The following is a 23,217-nucleotide window of genomic DNA, read 5'->3' as shown; positions in this document are numbered from 1 at the left end:
GAGGCCTCATCACTGGAGCCCAAACACTGCAGCGCCATGCATCTTTGATAGTGGCTTTAAAACCTATTAGGTCATACCATGCATGCCGACGGTACACAAGCTCTCCCCTGTCAAAGATTTTCCCTCGGCGGGATTACTTACATAAATAAACCATAAGCAAATCCCAAATAAAGCGCGAGGGGGGTGGGGGGGGGGATGGAAACGCAACGTATCCACACCTCTGAGACAGATCTCAAAGAAGCAGTTTATACAAGGCGTCATTTGAATATAAAAGGAAAATAGCTCCCGTTGTGATGCCGCCAAAGTATTTAGCCAAGCATAACAGAAACATTGTCCTGAAGCAATGATTGGAAGTGCAACAAAGATGCACCTGCTGAAAAGGATGGCAACGTCTTGCTCCTGCTGTTTATACCAGCGTGTAATCTGAGGACATGTGAGTAGTTTTTGTTTAGACCCTATTTTTGTTTTGGATGGGCTTTATCAACCGATCATGTGCGGAAGTACGGAAATGTGAGGCTGCCAATGTGGAGTTGAAAAACGCATTTGAACGTTTTTGCAAGTACGTTTGAATGAATAACGTTTATTTCAAACATACTGTATTTCGAACATACGTATTGTTTATGAAATACACAGTGTAGTCTGTGAATACAAATAAATAAGGTAACATTGAAAATAAAGTCAAACATAAAAAAAAAACATACTCCGTATGTACTGAAAACGAATAGGAAGAAGACAAAAAAATTCAGATACGCCAGTAGCAGCTTACAGTCCGAAATTCAATACATTTGCAATATATTTTTTCTCTACAATTGTATGACAGTTACGAATGTTAAAATTTTATAGAAATGTCTGAACAAAATGAATAAGAAAAAAAACAAAACAAGAAACAGATTCATTGTGTGAACAAGGAGGTCAACCCGGGTCCTGAAACAAATTTCCACTTTCAGTATTTCAGAGAAGAAATTGCTTTGTTCCTCCACTTTCATTGAGTCTTGAACAGGGCTAGAAAGAGTGATTTTCATCATTATCTGCTGCGTAATGGTCAATTTGGTGTCAAAAAAACAAATTACGCTTGTCTTACCACCCAATGCGATTTCATCGACTCAGAATAGCTCCGGTGAAATAAGGTGGCGGCGGAACATTTATTTGTATTATAAGTAAAACCATGCAAATGTTTAACATAAAAAAAAACGAATAATGAAACACAGCTTAAATCGGAGACGTTCTCCGAAGCACCTCCCAATGCTGTGAGTCACCAGCGCTTGAATTAAACAGAGGCCTGAGTGTTATTTCGATTTTCAGTATAGCGGTATACAAGGTATTAACAATGAATCTCTGAGGCTTTGTGTGACTAAATGATGAATTAGCTCTTTTATCAGCTGCGGCTACACCGAGGTGCATATTTGACTCCCTCTGGAGAGCATTTGACTGGCTCGGCACTGATGTATGTGGGCTGAATTGTGACAGCGTAGCTGAATGATGACTTGGGGAAGTGACTTGGAAGAGAAGTGACATATAGCGAGCTGAGGAACGTCTATTTGCTCATGGCGGAGCTTCCGGACGGGGCCCGGTGCTGCTGTCAGAGGCCGGCCCGAAATAAATGAGGGGGAGGCGGCCTTGGTCCTGGTTTGGTTTTTTTGGTTTTTTTTTGACGCTACAATTAGAAAAGTCGGTGCAAAATCCGAACGCCGCCAACAGCATGGTTCGTTTAATTACCATTTTACAGGAGTCGTTTTGACAGTAGGATAAATGCAATTAAAAAGCGCACTGGTTTCCACTAAAACATTGAGTTTGAGGGCCAAGGAATAACTACAAATTTTGCACTTTTTTCCCAATAAAAGACGATTGAATCTCGCAATACAATTAAAGGGAGGTTCAATGGAATCATTTGATTATATGTATTCATTGATTATATATGAATACTTGCTGATTTATTCTTGAGTTCCTGTGAAAAGAAGAATCAAAATAGGATATTTACACACGTCTGCTATTACTTTGGAAAACAATTAGCGATATTTTAGCTATAGGTATGGTATGGTAATGTTATAGGTTAGATATAAATCACAATTTACTTCGCGGTCGCAGCACTTCGCGTTTTTTTTTCAGGAAAAATAAATAATATTTCAAACTAAAAAATCATTTTAAAAATGTGCAAAAATGTACAAAATTGAAAAAAGCAAAAAAGTACATTATATAGAGTATTGTATTCACCAAATAACGAAGTAATATTAGTTAATAACTATGTTAAGAATTCATCAAGTGTTAGTTTGTGATGTTTTTTATCTTATTTTGAAATGCATGCTTTTAATTTGTCGGGTCACGTTGCTATTCCGTTTCCTGATTTACGTTCTCTGTGCGTCATTCGGCTCGTTACGGTGACGTAGTGAATGACAACGTAAGCTCATATTTATAGTTTATTATCATTTGTTGAGAACGCACGCTACTGCCTATGTTTAGTAAGCGATGAGTGTTTATTCTGTTTATGTGTTCGTTTGTGTAGAGGTTGCACTTTATAGTTCGTAGTTGTTGTTAGTTGTTGCTAACCCGCTAATGTCAGCTAAAAATACAGTAAATTCATAGATTAAAGTTCAGCAAGTGTTTATATGTTAGTTGACTGACTTTAACATTGTCGTTGATTTATTATTCAACAGATACTACATAATACACTGTAAATGAGCCAAAATAAAAGTGAAATTCAACGTGATGACTTGCGTACTCGTTTACCGGAGTCTTGGAAAGGAAATAAAATATGCAAAAATACAAAAAAAAAGGATTGTTTATGGTTACTGCGGCTATATTGGAGCGTACATAGAAATCTAGGAACTGATACCCTACTTCGCGGGTTTCAGACTTCCCGGGGGGTTGACAGCCCCCATTAACCGCGAAGTAGGGGGGATCACTATATGTATATATATAGTATATATTAGGTTATATCAGGAGAGGCCAATCCATGCACACAAACTGTTGAGCACACATGTAGACAAACGATATAATAATATTCATAGGCATATATTGTTTATAGTCCAACATTTCTATAGTGTTACAATCATGGAATAAATAAAAGTTGCTCAAAGGGACACTATGCTCAATAAATCCAGCATAACTAAGTGTGGCAAGGCCAGGCACAAAAACAAAGAAAGAAAAGCGCAGCTGTACATCCGAGATGTCACATGCGTGCAAACATCACACTCTCATCCAGAACGCATGTGGAATGAGAAGTCCTAATTATTATTTCTATTGTGCCGCGCTCCTGTGACAAGGACCACTTGCTGGGAATGATTATAATTATTAGCCTTGGTAGAACAGTTGTCATGCTGTTGTGCCATCAGCGGCAACATCCAACAGATCGGGTCACATCCAGCTTGACAATTCATGCGTGCCCATCAGTTTGCTGTTAAGATATTCCGGGGCATATTCCGGAAATTTTTCAAAGCGAAGCCAAAGAAAGAGACATAATTTCACGATATCATTATATGGTTTTTGAAAACGTCTCAAAAAGACTGATGGAAATGCCAACGAATGTTTTTTTGTTTTATTGTGTTATATTCAATGTTATTGATGATCCACTATGCACAAATTAACATTTTGAATTTTGTGATGAATATATATATGATAATATATATTTCCGCAGTCACTCGAGATGGATAACTCTGACAATAATATCTGTTGATGATTATTCCTTTTATTTCACAGTAGATGACTCAGAGGAGTAAAACTCTACAAAAACCATCACACTTGAAAGGCTGTTGTAAAATAAAACGCAACAAAAAGCTCTGCCTCACTTCTCTGATATATGATAAACAGTTTCAACTCATTCAATCCCAAAGACGTATTTTTACGTTTTTATTTTTAAAGTAGCACTTCCTGTCTTATTTTGTTACATTTTTTTAATATGTATACACCATTTTTACCTGTTTTTATTTGGATGTTTTTACTTGGGATTTTATATGCATTAGCTAATTAGCATAGGTTTCTCTTGTCCGCCATATGAGGATTTCGCTTCACGATTCCAACTCCAGAACGAATTCATTTCGTATGGCGGGGGTCCACTGTATTGTGTAAAAGTAGTACAATTTCTAGTATTACTAGTCATTATGGTAACCAGCAAATTTACAGGCACGGCCATGGCCACTCCTGGCCACCCCTTGGTGGCGCCACTGAACACAATATTTATTTATTTAAAACAAAAACTTTTACATCCATTATGAGGAAAAAGCTTTTCACATCAATTATCCTGAACGTTTGTTCTCGGCACAAGTGGCGCTGCAGTCTTTGCTAAATGAAATCAGCAGCACGGCTAAACGAATTACAGCAAATCTTTGACTGAATGCTGCATCGCCATAAATATTAATAAAGGTTCATCTGGCGTATGATACTGCCCGTTTTTTTTTTTTTTTTTGCATGCAGATGCACAACATTGTTTGGAGAAGCAAACGAGGCTGTCTTGAAATGCCGGTAATTACGTACGCTGCCTTCTTTTTCGGAGGCATCGGTGCCTTGTTAAGTGGTGAACAGACAAAACAACATTTAGAAAAAAAAGGAAAAAATGAGAAAGTGCAAAGGAGCTTCTCTCCCATTAGAAACGCCAGCGTCTATCTCGCCACCATTTGTTTGTTCCTGACCGCCCCCCCGTCTTTATTCCTATTCCTCATGTCTCTGTTCTCTCTCCGTCCATCTTTTTTCTCTCATCTTCCCACCATTCCTCTGCAGCTCCTATTTATTCCTGTCTCCCGGTGCGTGCTACTCTGATTCCTCATCATCAACCCTTCGCCCTTCTCCCTTTTTTCCAGCCGCCAAATTCAAGATAAGGCTAATGAAGATGGCTTATTATTGCGCTTTCCCGCTAGTGTACATGTCCGGCATATAACACCTCCGGCTTCAACAGTAGGAATTAAAAAAAAAAAAAAAAAATACAAGCTCAAATTAGACAAGGGACGATGAATCTATTAGTGTTATTATATGAGAGGAAAAAAAACGAAAAAAAACCCAAGGCTGTTATTGCCACTGTGTGCCGTTACAAAGAGAACAATACAAGGGAGCATACTGCGAAACCAATTAAAATCCAGCCCCGTCACATAGCTTCCTCCCTCCCGAGTCATGTTGTGAATATGATGCTTTCACACCATTCACGTCGGCGCACCTGTGCCCGCCGCATTAAAACCTCCGCCTCTCAAATTTCCCAGGATCACATCTCACTGTCTGCTTGGAGAAATCCCAGGAGTTGACATACGAGGGGGCCCGTACGGGGCTACCGTTGGAGGGAGGGGGCGGGGTTTCATATTATCTATCCATCTGCAATATGAAGGTTTGATGTGGAAGCAGGAAATGAGGTACCAACGTCGAGCCTGCCGTTCGCCTGGTCCCAGTGGCCGCCGGCCCACATACTGAGCTCAAGTAGGCAATTCGGAAAGTGCTTTAATAGAGTCGCCCTTAATTGGACTTTGGCGCGCTGGTGGCAGAAATCAGTATGCGTTACTTGGTATAACCCTACGAAGCCGATTCATCAGCGAAAAAAATGACACACCGTTCGTCAGGCTTTTTTTTCGAACTTCCAAATCCGGAGGTGTCAAAACAACAGATTACCGGTTTTTCCGCACTAAAAGGCGCACTGGATTATAAAGGGTACCTTCAATCAATGCACTATTTTAAAACTGTTTTCATATATAAGGTGCATAGAATAGAAGCTACAGTCATGGCTGGGGATTGCGTTATGCACCCACTAGATGGAGCTGCGCTAAAGGGAATGTCAACAAAACAATCAGATAAGTCAGTCAAACCTTTCAATTAGAAATTAAAAAGATAGATGATTTGTGGAAAGTATAGGAAAAAAATACTTCTTGATTACAGGCTGTTTAGATCAATGCCAATCCAAAGTTTAAAAGAAAATAATTATGATTCAATTAAAAATTAAAATTATTTTTTTAATCAAATTGCAACCAAAAACCTTAAAAATACTGTTTTGTTGGTTTAAAAACAGTTTCTGGATTTATTTTATAAAATCGCGCTTTCTTTTACAAAAACTTTTTGCGTGCTGTCGCCATATAAACTGTCAAAAACTGGACCATATTCTGTACAGCATTTAAAAATTTCAAAAAGGGTGTTAAAAAAATATAATTGCAAATATACACCTATGACTGAAATGCATCGATCAAAATTGAAGAATTTATATAGTGATTAAGTTATTTTATTTTTCCGTCCCTCAAAAATGAAAACTTGCGGTTCACTGTATAAAGTGCACAGATTATAATGCGTACTGTTAGCTTTTGAGAAAATTGAAGGCTTTTAGGTGTGCCTTATAGTGTGGATATACAATAATAATTTTAATAATCAAAATATGAATAATAATCATTGTTTATTAAAAAAAAAAGCTTCAAGTCTCATGGATAAACTTACAAAAAATGAAAAAAATGAAACATGCTTAACAAAATTAGAAAATTGCTCCTCTAATTAAGTAAATGACTCACAAAACTACTCTGCAATTTTTTATTTTTTTTACCATTAATCAAATTTGAATTGCGATCACGATATTGGCTGACACGATTAATTAAGCTTAACCTTTGCGATATTAACATTTAAAAAGCCGGTTACCTACATGTCAAGTCAAGCACTTTGTCATCCTACCACCAGGGGGCAATGTCTCACACATGTTTGCATGACAGAAGCTTATCTCACCCTAATATATTGTATTATTTACCAGTGTGAAATGGCATTGAGATTCTCACCTCATTCCAAAATTTGAATAAATTTGGTTTGAAATGACAGAAAATTACATTTTGACTGCAAATTGATTAAAATTTGCTTAAACATAAATGATGTGCTCGGTTTTAAGTACAGTAGTCTTCATTTTTTTCATTGGTTTGCCCCCAGCAAGTAAGTTAGCTGTGTTTCTTTACATGCCATGTTTTTGGTGAATTTCTTGAAATTATTATTTACTTTATTTACTCATTTTAGTTTATTATTATTTGCTTGTATCAAGACTTGATGCTTTATATACTGCTTGTGGTTGACCAAATATGAGAAATAATCATGATTAATAATTGTGATTTCAATATAGACCCAAATAATCGGGATTATTATTTTGGACATAATCACGCAGCCCTAGCATCACGATGCAATGTCAATTGTTGACCGAACTTGACATTTTTGGTGTCTCACAAAAAAATATGCCTCATTAATGAAATATTTATCAGTGTATATTACTTTGTATGTCAAAATATCATGTGCGGCTTGATGTGAAAAAAATATATACGAGTTAAGTAATTTTATAACCTAATAAAAATGAATGGCTACTTCCTCATGTGTTTGCTATTGATTTATAAAACACATTTTCAGCAGAGTAAAGATTCCAGTTGTCAAAAATAACATAACCAACAAATTCAAAAACAAATCGGAGATGCAATATAATAGCAGCATAAATGAATATATTGTACATATTGCCGTTCCCAAATACACACAAACGTACACACACTCTGTATCAAAAGCACCAGAAAAATCCAAACATCACAAAAGGCTGGGAGAATTTGTACTGTTAAGCAGATGGCCGGCAGCAAAGTTAGCCGCCTTTTGAACCGAAGGGGGATGAGTCAGTCAGCCAAAAGAATCCGTTTGCAATGTTTATCATGTGTAATGCCTCACGCATCCCACTTGTTAACATTTGTAATCGTCACACAAGTGTGAAAAGCCGAGATTGCAGGTGGCTCCAACGTTTGCTGTGCCCGACTCATTTCATATTCGTCTTACAAGCGTCCCTTGTTGAGGGTGCTGTCTCGGTTGTAAATTTAAAAAAAAAAGCAAAACAACCACGCGGCGTTCGATTTTTCCGCAACGGTTATCTGAACAACCTCAGGGGAATTCATTTGAAATGTAAAAAAAATGATAAATATGAGTAGGTGTTACAGACCTGGAGTGTCAATTCCGTCTTAATGTATAAAAAAAACTGAAAAAAAAGAAATTTACAATTTTTCAAGGTCCTCTTTCAATGTATGATTGACTTATAATGACATCACATGCTCAAGACTTAGTTAACGTCCAATCACGGATCAGATTCCTGTGGCATTACAACCAAATTTAGAAGAGAGAGTCTCTAATTCTCTGATCTTTACATCAGACAAATTCATTGGGAAAGCATTGAAAGAAGACTCTAAGGAGCTGAAATTTCACCCAGATGGTGACAACATGTTAAAGTTCAACATGGCACGACCACTTAGATATCACACCACCACGTGTGTGTCATCCCATGCCTAAAATGCTACAAGTAGAATCTGGAAGATTTTGTCTAAACAATGGACACGATACCGCACAAGGGTTAACCACTGTAAGAAAGCCTACGCATATTTATCCGAAGGTTTGATTCATTATAAATAATTGGCTTGAAAAACATAAAAATATGTCTTTGGGAGTTAAAGAATGAATGTACAAATTTTCAATATTCAATAGATTGTGTACAGTGGAACAAAAAAATTGAGCTGTCATTTTAACCAATGGGAGAAATTTTGACCCAACTCGGGCTTTTTGATGTTTTGATATCAAAGTAAAAGGATACAAAAATACACAAGGAGGCTAAAATATTGCATAGATTGTCAAAACAATTCAATATGCCACACTATCGTCTCTTCTAAACGCTTGCAAACGGGAGGTGGAGAGGTAAACCCTATAAATGTCAGATTTAGCCCATGTCGGGTTCATTTCATGCTTTTTCAAAATGGGAAAGATTGTTAAGTTTGGATTTAAAAAAACAAAACAAAAAACAGACGTTTGATCATGCATTTCCCCCGGTTTTTGCATGAATCCTTTCAACAGTCACTCTGGAACAGGGCGCAATAGAAATTTTTGTGTTGACACCCCAAAACCACCGGGTGGCGATAGTGGACAACTTATGACCTTTGAAAGTCCATTGACTTCGATGAATGGTTTAGTCTGGACTCTCATAATGTAAAAGTCTTCAAAAGCCATAATTCTCTAATTATGATATAATAAATATTTCTATTATAAATATACAGCTTAGTTACATTTTTACAATTTTTGTACTATATAGAGGGGCATAGGTGCCCCCCCATTTTTATTCTTTTTTTTTTATATATGTATGGATAGACCTGATGCAACAGAACATTTTGAGGGGTTGAAAGTAAATATAAATTTATATTTGACATCATTATGACCCTTTCAAAGTCAACCCAAGTTGGGTGATAATAACGCCAGGCTCGTGAAAAATCCCCGGACACCCAGGCTTAATATTTTTTTTAGCTAGAAACTTGACAAAAACGTGGAAGAAAATATAACTAAGTACCAGGATTGAATGTCCGGACTTTTGAAAAACATACGATTATGTATTTGTGATGGAATGAATACATGTACTTGTACAAAAATATTATTTTTTCAAAAATAAAATCGATTGTGTTCAGTGGAACTGTTGTGGAATTTTTAGGATTTAGGCGCGATCAGTAAAATAGTCGAGAAAGCCAATTGTCATTTTTAGGGTTTCTTCAATTTGAAGCTCCACAGACACTAGTCTTAGCAGAGCAGTCAGGTGGTCTGTTAGCGAGTGTGCAGGGAGAAGATTTTTAAGGCTATGAAAGGGAGGAAGGACAAGAATGGAGTCAAATACAAAATGTGATACGACTGTGTTGTTGAACTCATTAATCTGTCAAGGTGGTCTCATTCTGGGTAAATGGAGAGTTCTTATGTATGTTGAGTGAAAGGGTCTTTGTTCAAACAAAATCTTATACTAATACTGGCTGAATACCGTACGTCACCAAATATATATAACACACTTTTATCCCAAAAGTGAACCTCAAAAGTGTGGGTGTGTCTTATAAAGAGTAATTTAGAACTTAGATTTTTTTTTCTTTTTTTATTCAGCACCATTCGAGGAAGATTGATCCATTAGCCACATAAGCGGTGCACTTTTATACAAGTCATATTCTTACAAAATTTACCGTAACGGGTGAGCTGGACGTCAGTTGGCTGTTAGCAGCAAGTGCCTGTAGCAGCTAACAGCAGCTCGTGTTAGCTGAGGTTGGCATTGCACTATTTTCAATCAAAGAAGCAAGCAGTCTGAACCAACATCCGAGTCCATCCTTCACACGCAGGAATATTACTAAAACGGAAAGGATGTTATGTTAAGGTTATGAAGGTATTCCATTTGACTCGTTTATTAATTGTGGTATATATGCACACAATCATAAACTTGAACACGGATGGTGTGTAATTTAAGATATTTATGGCAGCATTAATTCAAGCTGTTTTGCGAGGAAAAGGAAAAACAATTGCTCCGAGCGCATTACAATGGCGAGGTGTTGACTGACTGCTCACAATGTGGGAAATTCAAAACGCAATTAACCTGCAAAAAATATATAACTTACAGTTTTCCATCACCAATAAACTTTTGGTGTGTCCTAAACATGGTAACATAGAAAATACCAGAACCCTGACCATAAAATTAACTCTTTCAGTGCCAAGCATTATTGGAAAAGGAAACCTCTTGAGGGCCCGCATATATAGCATTTTCACTCATCTTTCAAGGCCGACAAAAAAATTGTGTGCTGTCTTTGTAAATATGGGTGCTGCCATTGAAAGATTGACCTCCATTCTTCAATTACACTTGCACTAAGGTATCAGCTTGTTGTAAGTGTGGAAACACTGCCATCCAATGGTCACATTTATCAGTACAGTACTCAATTGCATTAGGTAAGCATTAGTCAAGGGTGTCAGGGCCTCTCCATAAAAAACGTATTTGACCAGAATTTTATGATTTATTATTATTAGTATTTGAAAAGACGAGAATTCTTGTCCTTGGCATTGAATGAGTTAAGGGTGTGTTCTATACGCAGGTGCGTCCTTTATTTAGGGATTAAGGTATTCAATTTCCATTACAGACAGAGGTGTCATTTTAACACTGTGATATCTTTGCTAACGGTTATCACATCATCAGATGTAATTTTGCCTAATCAACATTTTCTTTCTGGGCCCTAGTCCGAAGCTTGCGATTTGAAAATTGGCCTGACTTTGAATGAATCTAACGAATGGTTCCCCCCTTTCCCCCAATGTGTCCCCATTTTCGTTTTTAATTCATGACACTGTCCCACTTCCATGCGCACATATTTTCCAAGGTGAACCGTGTATGCGCAGGGATGTATGTTTTGGGGACCCGCCACTAGCATGAGTGTATTTCCCCAACCGGCGGGGGTGGGGGTAGAGCTGGCAGCTAAAAAAAGAGCTCAACAGCGCCTCAGTCCCCCGAGGACACGCCGCAGCTCTCTGTGTGCTGGCGGCGATGAAAAGCAATCAGGGCCCGGCCCGCTCCCCTGCTCTTACCTCTGCCTTTAATTACAGAAAAGCCCGCATGGCACAGAAAGACGAACGCTGCCGGGCCTTCACGCGGCATGTCACAACCCAAACGCGGCGGGACTCTGCATACATTGTTACTGACCGGAACCGCCCCCGTGGGATCAAGGTGCTTCTGGAGCAGAGATATGAGAATGGGAAAGTAAAGCGCAGTGGGACGCCTTAGAGGCAAGAAAAAAAAATGGCCGCTTGTCATTCATTCCCTGTCCTTCCTGAGCAACGCCTTCTTATAACATAATTCTGATTAATGGTGATAAGCATGTGTGAGGTGTAAAATATCAATGAGCATAGTCCAAACTAGGGGTCCCAAAGCACAGGTCCATGGCCGTGTATCAACTTGTACCAGGCGGGCCTCACCTGAAATAACTTATTAATTCCGTTTTATGTATCTGAGTCTGAAAGATATTTTATTTTGATTTTTGTATTTTTCGTGTTACTAAGTGGAATACTAAGCTTTTTTCATCCTCTCTGCCGCATTTTTCATCAACAACTGTCATGACCTGTGGGGTTGGCTGTGTTGGCTGTTGTTTTGCCTCCCTCTTCAGGCGGTTTTAGGTAATTGCTTTTGTTTTCTGTTCGCGTCAAACTGCCTGCGCAGCAACGCGTCACTAAGATGATGGTCTGCTATTGATTGGTGTCACGTTGTCACTGAGCTGCCGACATGCTAAAGCACTCTTGTGAGTGCTAACAATATTGTATTTATTGTGCATTTTAGCTGCTTAATTTAAACTTTAATTGGTTAGCCATGATCCCAAGATTGATAGTGATGTTAAAGGCAGAAGTAAGAAGATGATTAGTATGGGAACAAAGCTGGAGATAATCAAGAAACACAGTACGAAGAAGGCTAGACTACGCTACCCTCGCTAGGGATTATGCCCATAAGTAGCTCAGGTCAACGTCACTCAAAGGTAAATAATATTTCATTTTCCCTTTGTATATTTGTTTATTTATAATGTTTTTTATTGTATATATGTATATTATATATAAGTAGCACTTAATATACTATTTTGTTCCCAATTTTTGATTTGTTATACAAATTTGATGTTTTGACCTGGGCTTTTACCCGCGTTAGCTAATTAGCAAAAGTTTCTATTGCCCGCCATACGACGATTTCTCCTAACGATCCCAACCCCGGAACGGATTTATTTCGTATGGGGCGTGTCCACTGTATTTTGAAAACTGAATAGATTCTTTTCGATTCGTTTCTGTCACTTGAGAGCCAAAATTTCAGCCACAGATTCACAAAATGAGTAAGAAATAGACATCTTTGGAAAATTTTGTAGGGAAGGTGAAAATGGCCCAGTGAAGAGACAGCAGAAGCATAGTGCTAACAATATCCTATTTATATCGAATCTTCGAAGGAAAAAAAAAAGCTTTTAAATTCAGTTTTAATTTTAAAAAAAAAAACTTGGGCATGTCCGGTAGATAGGGCAAACTACAGAGATTTACCGCTTGTTTGCAAGAATCCCAGCTATAGACTATGCCTAAAACCGAAGGTCTCAAAAACTTTGGCCAAAGTGGAGATTTACCAAATTCTCCGATCCACGTTTGGGAGTTGCAATTACAAACCAGAGTTTTAAATCATTACTGTGTTTCCTGCCAAAGAAGCCAGCACTGCTGATGTTAAGACAGAGGTACCCAACCACCTGCTGGTGGATCAACTGGTACCAGACCGCATGCGCCGCACCTAAATAATAAACTATTTCCGTTCAATGTCTTATCCGAGTCTGAAAGCTGTCCAGATTCTCTAGGATTCGTTTCGGTGTGCCAAAATTTCACTCACAAAGACGTAAAATGAGTAAAGTACAGGCGTCTTTGGGAAAGGGAAAGGGTGCAGTCAGGAGACAGGTGACGAGCCTACAACTGTGAGTATAAACAAAGCTTTTACCAGGCAATACCAGGAGTCAGCTACACTGAACTGCAACTCTACTGCCGCCTAGTGGCTTGGCATGCTTTTAAATGAGCACAAAGAGGGAGAATTATTCTGGTTACTTATCGACAAGGCCTAAGAGGCATGATCCTCACGTGAGGGGAATTGCAGGAAGCGTTGATGAGGTTTAGCTGCTCCTCTATGGACTGTGTGTGCGTGCGCCCAAGGCTGGAAAGCAGGCGGAACCAGCGAACACACATCAGCTATGTATACAAACTGCTGCGTTTATGGCGGTAACATGACGCTCAAGCGGCGCTTGAAAGTACGTTTCGGCAAAGCTGCTTGCAAGAAAGATGGGCTGGAATTGTGTCACTGAGCTAAATTTTTCACACCGCTTCACATTCGAACAAAAAAAAAACAAAATAGGAATGGAAGTCACGGGTCACAACCAGGGCAACAGAAATGAGTGAACTCCAAATCCAATATTTTGTTTTCACCATTGATTTATGTTCATTTCTCAAGAACAGTAATATCATCTCTGGGTCAATATGACCCAGCGTTGGGAGGATTTTTCCAGTGTCCAAATTTTTTTGTTATTGCAAAACGACTCACAAACTTTCAAAGGTAATAATTTATTTATACCTGTGTGTTGTGATTGTTTGAAATGGTAATAACGTCTAGGGTCCATTTGACCCAGGGTCATGTGTAATTATCCAAACGTTTCAGAAACTTGTTTGTTTGTGTAATCCTATTAATTAACAAATCTTGTTCGTTAACACAAACACACACACACACACCACAGATAAGAATAAGAATAATATTGGGTGATTTTGACTTTGGTTTTGCTTATTAAAAAAGTTGTCACAATGCAGAAGTCTTGTACTGAAAAACAAATTTCAACAACGCATAATAATTTAGTAAATATAATTTCAATAATAATACATTAAATATACATAAATAAAAACATTATTAATATTATATATTACTGTATATATAATATGTACATAATCAATATAATAAAATAATAAATAGTTTAAAAAAACAACATAAAAAAGTAAAATAACAAAAATAACTTCTGCAAATCGACTATTCATAATTTGGTATTCAGATAAAATAAAAAATAAAACATTTTATTGCCGGGTGAAAACAACTACAAGCACATAAAACCAAATAACTCACTTCCACTTAATTATGAATGACCAACTTATATCAATTTTTGATCAACATTTTATTATATGAAAATGTAAACTATTCTTAGCATAGGGTGACTAGATGTCCTCTTTTAACCGGAACTGTCCCGGTTTTGAGCCTCGTGTTTCAAGTCTCAACAGATTTGGCCAGTCCCATCATTACGTCCCAATTTTTTATTCCAACATCCCACTTTTTTTTCGTGCAGCAAGTCAATTGTTTGGGTCATGCGTTTGCCAATCTCACAGTTGTCATAGTGATTCATATGATAAACCAATTAAATAGAAAATGGAACCGTTTGCGTTGATGTTCACATCATGGCCAAACTAGAATTACTTCCTGGTTCCAAGTGGAAGAATCATGGGAAATGAAGTCAGACCTTTACAGACCTTTACAGACCTTTGAACAACCAGCTAGGTATGTTGGGCCAATTGATTTTCAGTTTATAAACAAACCTTTGAGGAGGACAAAAGTTTCTCGCATTTGACAATTGCTAACTATGTGAAGAATCAAAAGAAAGTGCGGACTGATGTGTTCAATGACTACTCCCATTGTAGGATGTCTCAACTGTCAATAAAAATGAATGAATTGAATGTTTAAACGGGTGAACTTGTTGTGTCCCCATTTCTTACATACATTTTGGTACATAATATAAATTTACCAAGCAAATAACCACATTTTAGTCATCATGGTTTGATAAAAAGTGATCCGTAGGAACGGGAACTGAGACTGATGGTGTCTAATGTCTTTGAACACAGGGTCAAATTATGCACTGTAAAAAAAAAAAAAAAAAAAAAAAAAAAAAAAAACTGTTCTTCCTGTAAAATACTGGCAACGTGCTTGCAAAAAAAATGTTATAGTTACGTAAATTACGGTAAGACATTTTCTACATTTACAGTAAAAACATATTGATACTGTAGATTTTACAATCACAAAATCCACTGTGTAAAATCAATAGTTTAATAAAATAATAATAGTATAATAGTACTATTAATAATAGTAATAATAATAATAAAATGTACTGTGTAAAATCAACAGTCCCAATACAATTTTTGACTTTAAATGTAGAACGTGTATTAAGGTAATTTAACAGATTTTTTGGCAACCAAATTTCTTACCATATTTTACAGTATTTTACCGTAAAAAGAAGCACTTTTTTTGTTTGTTTTTTTTAACAGAAGCGGAATTTGAACCTGTGTTCAAAGACATTAGACACCATGAGTTTCTGTTCCCATTCCTACTGATCAGTTTTTAACAAACCGATGCTGATTCAAATGTGGTAATTCAGTGCTTCTCAATTCTATTTTGCAAAGCCCCCCCTTGGAAAGAGAAAACTTTTTGCGCCCCCCTCCCCACTCAACCCACAGGACTATAAATAAGATTAGTATCTATCAGAATTGTATAAGTTTACTGAAATCTGTTTCTTTTTTAACATTAACAAAATGAAAAATATATATAAATCAACTGTTAATTATTTTTTACAGTGTTTATATAGGTTACAGCTTAGTCTAAAACTAAGTGTCTGAAACAAACCAAAAAATAAAAATAAAAATGCGGAAAATTCTTATTTAATGCAATGACACTTCACATGACAAAAACGAAGCTTTTTCCCTGGGGGCATCTGTGCCCCTCCAGGAGGGTCCGCCCCACTATTTGAGAAGCACTAAAAAGAGCAATTTTTTACAGCATGCGCAAGACTGGGCAAAACATATGATGGCAATTTACTACTGAACAATAGATATAAATTTGATCTGCTAACAGAATTTTTGGTAGCCTTAACTTAACCCCTAATCGTCTGAAAATCTTGACCCAAGACCAAAATAACCCATCAAGGGTTCAATCTCTTCTAGGTCCAGACCTGGGTTATCGTTTTCATCCAATTTGTGTCACTTTGACCCAGCAATTTTTTTCACCACTATTTCACTTCCTACTGCACCAAAGCTCCTTCCTGTTTACATCCGTGCGACCAATATCGAAAGAGAACACGTGGATTGTTGTGATGCATTTGGGTTCAGCAACTTCCTGCATGGAGGCTCGTCGAACAAGGCCAGGCCGAGGAGCCCCCCCCCCCCGCTCCGAGCGCACGTCACATAGCCCGGGGCCCGATGGCGCACACGGTGCCGTCACACATGATAATGACACCCACATCAATGTGTCAACTCAATTTAACCCTCTTATAGGCTCTCTTTGACTCAATCAATGCATGGCTTTCCATCTGGTTTTCACTGCTGTCTTCACATTAGGGGAGAAGAACCCGCAAAGGCCACCGATAAGCATTTCACCAACACCGTTTCATTGCAACAACACTTCAAAAGCTGGCCTTAAAACTTCAAAGCGGCAAAGTGTTCTCAGTAGCGGGCCAGAATGCGGCGCCTTCACAACGTCAACACTGCGTGTCTCTTTAAAAAAACCAAAGCGTCTCGGGGAGCAACGCCACATTGTCCACATTGTGTTTTTGCAGCATGGCCGACCGTGCGCGGGATGCCCAGTAAACGTGAAGCTAGTGGTCCACTGGGTTGACAGTGAAGGCATTCACACATGGTGCACCTGGGGGGAGGGGGGGAGGGGGGGTCACAGGAAGAATAATCACAATGAGGATTTATGTTTGGAATTCTTCGGAGAGGGAGGGGCCTCTTCTTGGGAAGGTGTGTTAACCCACATTGGGGGGTTCAATATCTCATTCATGAATCATTCATTACCAGGGACTATTTGTGTCTTGTTCGTTTAGGGAGTATATAGGGAAGGGAGGGGTGGGGTGGGGGGGGGGGGTGCAAATTTAAAATGACGGCTCACCCTAAGAACACACAAACACTATCACATATACACAACAGGGTTTCTTAAATCATAATTCCGCAATGTTTGCAACGTGAGTGTATTTTCTCCCTCCCTCCCTCTCTCTCTTTTTTTTTTTTTGTAACGACAGTTGTCCCAAGGAGGTTGCTACTACGCCGCATGCTCCCTTGGAATAAAATAAAATGTCTGATGGAGGGGTGGGAGGGGGGCGGGGGGGTGAAAGCATGGACGGCCTTTAAAACGGTTTATAAACCAAGCACCCCGTTTCAAAAACACATCACGCCCACGTTAACAGCGATGCGTATGGTGATAGAAAAAAAAAGCGGAACGTACCTCCGGAGCGTCTGCGCCCCTAAAAACTGCGTCTTTCCCCGCGCGTCGCAATCGGATCCTCCGCAAGAGCTCGGGGCGGAATGTGAGAAGGTGCGTCTTGTTTCCTCCCAAATGCAAACGCGTCCCCCCTGCATGTCCCCCACCCAGCAGCCCCGGCCAGCCAGCCTGCTTCGCTCGCTCGCTCCAGCAATACCAGCAGCGGCAGTAGAACCAGAACCGGAACCAGCAGCAACCCAGGCCTCCGCTTAGCAGGTGGACGCGCCTCTCAGTGATGGAGACACCGCGAGCCGCTCCATGCTACGCCGCCCGCGATTCGTATTCCAGGATGAGGCGCTCGCAAGGCGGCCCGGCGCGTCCCAGCTTCCGCCCGCCTCCTTTTAAGAGATGCTTGATGTTGCCATTGTCACGGTTCTTTTTTTTTTCTCCCTCCTCTCCCCTCTTCTTCTTCTTCTTCTTTTTTTTTTTTTTTTTTTTTGCAGCTGGACCTCCCCCCCCACCCCTCCTTGCAGTCTGCACACCCCTCCTCTTCCTCTCCGAGCCTTCAGGATCCGACCTATGAGCGCGCGCAGGCGGTCGACGCAGGGCCACGCACCGCCCGACGGAACCGGGGAGCAAATCAGGTGGAGGCCACTCCAGATAGGACTGTATCATAACAGGGCGAATACAAGCACATGAATAGTCATGTATAATGAATAAGTTGCTAGTGCGCGCACGTCGTGATGGGACCGCTCGTGATACTGGGGTTGACTCTCGAGCTCTTTGGGAAAAATAAAGCGGAGACTTATTTGCGCTTGCAAACTAGACCCGTTCATTCAGATGAGACCCGAATAAGAAAAATATTTCCTGTATAAGTGGTGGAGTAAGTAGAGATGGACAGCAGTAACATGGAGCGACAACAAGGCAACAGATATGGAGAAACATGATACTGTATTCCGTATTAATTGCCTTAATTTATTTTAGGATTTCATGCAAAATGTTGTATTTTAGATTTTATGCAAATAAGGGTTGCTGCAGGTATCAGCACATTTAATGGTATGGTGTATCATGCCATGACAGAAGTAGCAAATGTTTGTTTTCAAATTTAGAGCCAATCTATTGGAACAGGAAGTAACTGTGACAGTTAGTCCTTTGCAAAATGTTGTATTTTGGATATTATGCAAAACAAGGTTGCTGCAGGTATCAGCAAATGTATACCGCGATGTGACAGGAGTGTTTCTTTTTAAATTAAGAGCAAATCATGTGGAATATGAAGCAACCTATTGCTAAACCTTGTTATAGTTTAGCTCCTTTGCAAAATGCTGTAGTTTGGATTTTATGTACAAAAAAAAAGGTTGCTGCTGGTATCAACAAATCTAATATAATTCTGTGTCATGACAAATTCATAGCAAATCAATTGGAACATGAATTAACATTGCTCAACTCCTATAGCAACTCCTTTGCAAAATGTTGTATTTTGGATGTTATGCAAAACAGAGTTGCTGCAGGCATTTGCAAAATCTATGTCATGACGTGACAGGAGCAGCAAATTTTCTTCTCAAACTAAGAGAAAACATGAAGCAACTTATTGCTAACCTGTGGTATAATCACTCCTTTGCAAAATGTAATAGTTTGCATTTAATGCAAAAAAGTTGCCACAGGTATCAGCAAATCTATTATAATGTTGTGTCAAGGCATGACAGAAGCAGTAAGTTTTTCTTTTCAAATTTGGAGCAAATCAGCTGGAATATGAAGTAACTTATTGCTAAACTGATATGGCAACTAATTGACAAAAATGTTGAATTTCATACAAAACAGAGCTGCTGCAGGTATCAGCAAATATAATTTAATGCCTTGCAATGTCACCAAAGGAGCAGCACATTTTTCTTTTTAAATTAAGAACAAATTATATGGAACATGAAGCAACTTATTGCTGAACTGTGTCATAAATACTCTTTTGCAAATGGCAGTATTTTGCATTTTATGCAAAAAGGATTATTGTAGGTATCAGCAAATCTAATGTAATTTTGTGTCATGACATGCCATGAGGAGCAAATTTTCCTCTTCGAATTAAGGGCATATCAATTTGTATTTTGGATTTTATGCAAATAAGTGTTGCTGCAGGTATATGCACAGCTAATGGTACTAAATAAAGTAACTTATTGTTAAACTGCTATAGTAACCTCTTTGAAAAATGTATTTCAGATGATATGCAAACCAGAGTTGCTGCATGTACCATCAAATCTATCTTAATGCTGTGCAATACCATGAGAAAAACAGCACATTTTTATTTTCCAATTGAGAGTGAAATAACTGGATCATAGAACTTTTTTTTTCCTCAACTGTTATCGTGGCTCCTTTGCAAAATGTTGTATTATGGATTTTATGCAAAACAGAGTTGCTGCCGGAATCAGCATATTTTATGTAATGTTTTGCAATGTCACGACGAGAGCAGCATATTTTTTCTTTACAAATTAAAAGCAAATCAATTGGAACCTGAAGTAACTTCTTGCTGAACTGCGCTATAATGACTCCTTTGCAAAATGTTGCATCCTGGATCTCATGCAAAAAAGGGTTGCAGTAAGTATCAGAAAATCTAATGAAATGCACCGTAGTGCCAAACTAGAAAACGAGAGAGAGAGAGAGAGAGAGAGAGAGAGAGAGAGAGAGAGAGACAACTGGCGAGCAAAGTAGTTAAATTGCTAGCAGGCAAGATAGTTAGCTAGCTAGCCGGCTTGCAAGATAGACAGACAAATAGCTAGCAAGATAATTAGCTAGTAAGATAGTAAGCTAGCAGGCGACATAGTTAGCGATAGATAGATAGATAGATAGATAGATAGATAGATAGATAGATAGATAGATAGATAGATAGATTGCAATAATTGAGATATCTACTTAGCTAGCTATTTAGCTACATAAATGGAGGTAGACCAGGCCAGATAGCTACATTGTAGCTAGCTAGCTAGCTAGCTAGCTAGCTAGCTAGCTAGATAGATAGATAGATAGATAGATAGATAGATAGATAGATAGATAGATAGATAGATAGATAGATAGATAGATAGATAGATACTCTACAGAAAGTTTGCAGAATGATTGGACATAAACAATTTATTGCAACTATAATGCGATTTCATAGCTGTAGAGACATGTGAAGCTGTAATGGTCTCCAATGATACACTTGGATATTTTCAGCTCTTTGACAAACATTAAATCAAATGGAAGCGCACACAATGGTGCTTGTCTTAATTGAACTTGTCTTCTCTCGGCGCATGCACGCTGGCAAACACAATTTATTTTTCTCTCTGACACAAACACGCCTTTCAAATTACTTTCCAAATGGATGTGGAACCTTTGCACGTTTCACACTTTTTAACTGCAGGGGGACTGGCATAATTGCCACAGTAATTCCATAGTAACCACAATCTCAAAATATCTTTTATTGCAGTCTTTTATCATAGAAATATCACACAAGATTGGAGTTTAATTTAAAGGTTGACACGTTAATTTAATTTGTGGGAAGCCCTAAATATCTTTTAGCGCATGAGTTTAAGTGACATTTTGCAATTAGGACTAAATATCGATGTGATTATATTTGAGCAACAAACATCACATCACAAAAGTTTGATTTTACTTTTTAACATATACAGTATAATCGAGTGTAGTAAAATCTAACCCATTTAAGAGTTCTTCCCCAAAATGTGCGTTTTACTGAAAACATAAATGACAGTTGTCATTGGCTTGAGTTTTTAAACTATTAAAAACATGCAGCGCATCTGTTGGAGCAAAATACTGAATCCTGGAGTGGAAATAATGACACATTGTCTGTATTTGTGAGCAACAACATCACTAACAAGCTGTCCTAATGCGACGCCCACACAGCTGTCTCACAACGTCACCCTACAGGCCCAAAATTCTTTTTACACCAGTGCCAGGTTTCACACATTGTTCCGCCTTAATTGTTCCCTACTAAATAAATATAACATTGCGACATCGCCAAGTCAGACCGATATCACTTTTGGGTTTTCGGCTAGAAATGAGAAGCTTAAGTATTTTATTCTTATTTGTCCAATAATTTATATTCCATCTCGGGATGGATGCGTATCTATACCAGGTAGGGCCAACTGTGGCCTTTTTTGAGGTATTGAGTGTTTGTAGATGCCGCCGATACCAGGCGCCGATATTTACAGCCAAGCAAAACAAATCAACTTAGAATTTTCATCAAAATCAGAAAGAATAGTTTTACTTGCAATGTTTTATGTTAAATGAGATTTTATCACGCAAAAGTTCAAGAGGTGTTGGTCCAGAGAGAATTCTCAGTCTTGTATCGGACTGAAGAAAAATTTGTAAAGTATTGGGCATCTTTTCCGCCTCAGAAAGAATAATTTTGCTTAAAATATTTTATAATAAAAAGGATTTAGTACTAAAGTACTGGAGGTATCGGTCCATTCTGAAAGAGAATATTTGTTCCAATATCAAACTGAAGAAAAATTAGGAAAATTACTGGGCAGAAACAAACATCTCAGAATCTATTCTGACTCAAAATAATCGTTTTGCTTATAATGTTTTATGTCAGATGAGAGCTTATATTGTTGAAATACTAGCGGTATCAGTCCAAAGATCATTTTCAGTCTTGTATCAGTTTGAAGAAAAAGTTGCTAAATTATCAGGCATAAACAAATAGAATCTTTTCAGCCTCAGAAATAATAGTTCGCAATATTCTATGTTAAATGAGATTTTATATCGCAAAAGTACAAGAGGTATCGGTCCAAAAATAATTCTCAGTCTGGTATTAAAAGAAGTTACTAAATTATTGGGCATATTTCAGTTTTTTTTTTTCTGCCTCAGAAATAATAGTTTTGCTTACAATGTATTATGTGAAATAAGATTTTATATTGCAAAAGTTCTCGCAGTATCAGTCCAACGAAAATTCTCAGTGTGGTATTGGTTTGAAAAAAAAGTTGCCAAATTATTGGGCATAAATAAACATCTCATCCTGCATCAGAAATAATCGTTTTGTTTGAAATGTATTATGTTAAATGAGATTTTATATCACAAACGAGCCAGAGGTATCGGTACAGAGAATTTTCAGTCTGGTATCGGTCTGAAGAAAAACTTGCTGAATTATCAGGCATATAAAAACATCTCTTATTTTTTTCAGCATCGTAAATAATAGTTTTACTCGGAATATTTTATGTTAAATGAGATTTTATATTGCATAAGTACTAGAGGTATCGGTCCGTTATCAGAGAGAATTTTTGTTCTGGTATCTGATGAAAATTTTGGTGAATTATTGGTCATGAACAAACATCTTAGAATCTTTTCTGCCTCAAAAATAATAGTTTTGCTTACAATGTTTTATGTGACACGATAAATCATATCGCAAAAGTATCATCCATTCACAAAGAGAAGTATCGGCATACTGGTATCAGTCTGAAGAAAAAAGATGTTACATTATTGGGTGGAAACTTTGTACATCCCGTCTGCCACAAACTTGCTCACAAGCTAATTCTCAAATTTAGTTTGGCAAAGATCTTTTTCTATAGCTCGCTACATTAGCGTCTTTTAGTGTTGGGTTTTTTTGGGGGCGGGGGACCAGCGTTAGCTGTTTTGCCTTGATGTGGTAAGCTAAACTTGAGCTGAATTTCTGGTAAGCAAACTCCTTACAAAGAATGCATATCACTCTACCGTTTTTTTTTAAGTTATGGTATCGAACA

General features: G+C 38.1%; 1 protein-coding gene across 1 annotated transcript in view; it reads right to left on the bottom strand.

Moving 5' to 3' along the window:
* Positions 1–17,964, bottom strand: part of nexmifb (neurite extension and migration factor b) — a 92,956-nt gene extending 74,992 nt beyond the window's left edge. The window contains exon 1 of the mRNA XM_088432014.1: positions 17,528–17,964. The gene's annotated coding sequence lies outside the window, so the exon portion shown is untranslated. The remainder of the gene's footprint in view (positions 1–17,527) is intronic.
* Between the last annotated feature and the right edge of the window lie 5,253 nt (positions 17,965–23,217).

The sequence above is a fragment of the Hippichthys cyanospilos genome, chromosome 13, assembly GCF_059441005.1.
Source record: "Hippichthys cyanospilos isolate Australia breed blue-spotted pipefish chromosome 13, RoL_Hcya_1.0, whole genome shotgun sequence".
NCBI lineage: Eukaryota > Metazoa > Chordata > Actinopteri > Syngnathiformes > Syngnathidae > Hippichthys > Hippichthys cyanospilos.
The sequence above is the reverse complement of the archived record's forward strand: the minus strand, read 5'-3'. Positions and strand labels throughout refer to the sequence as shown.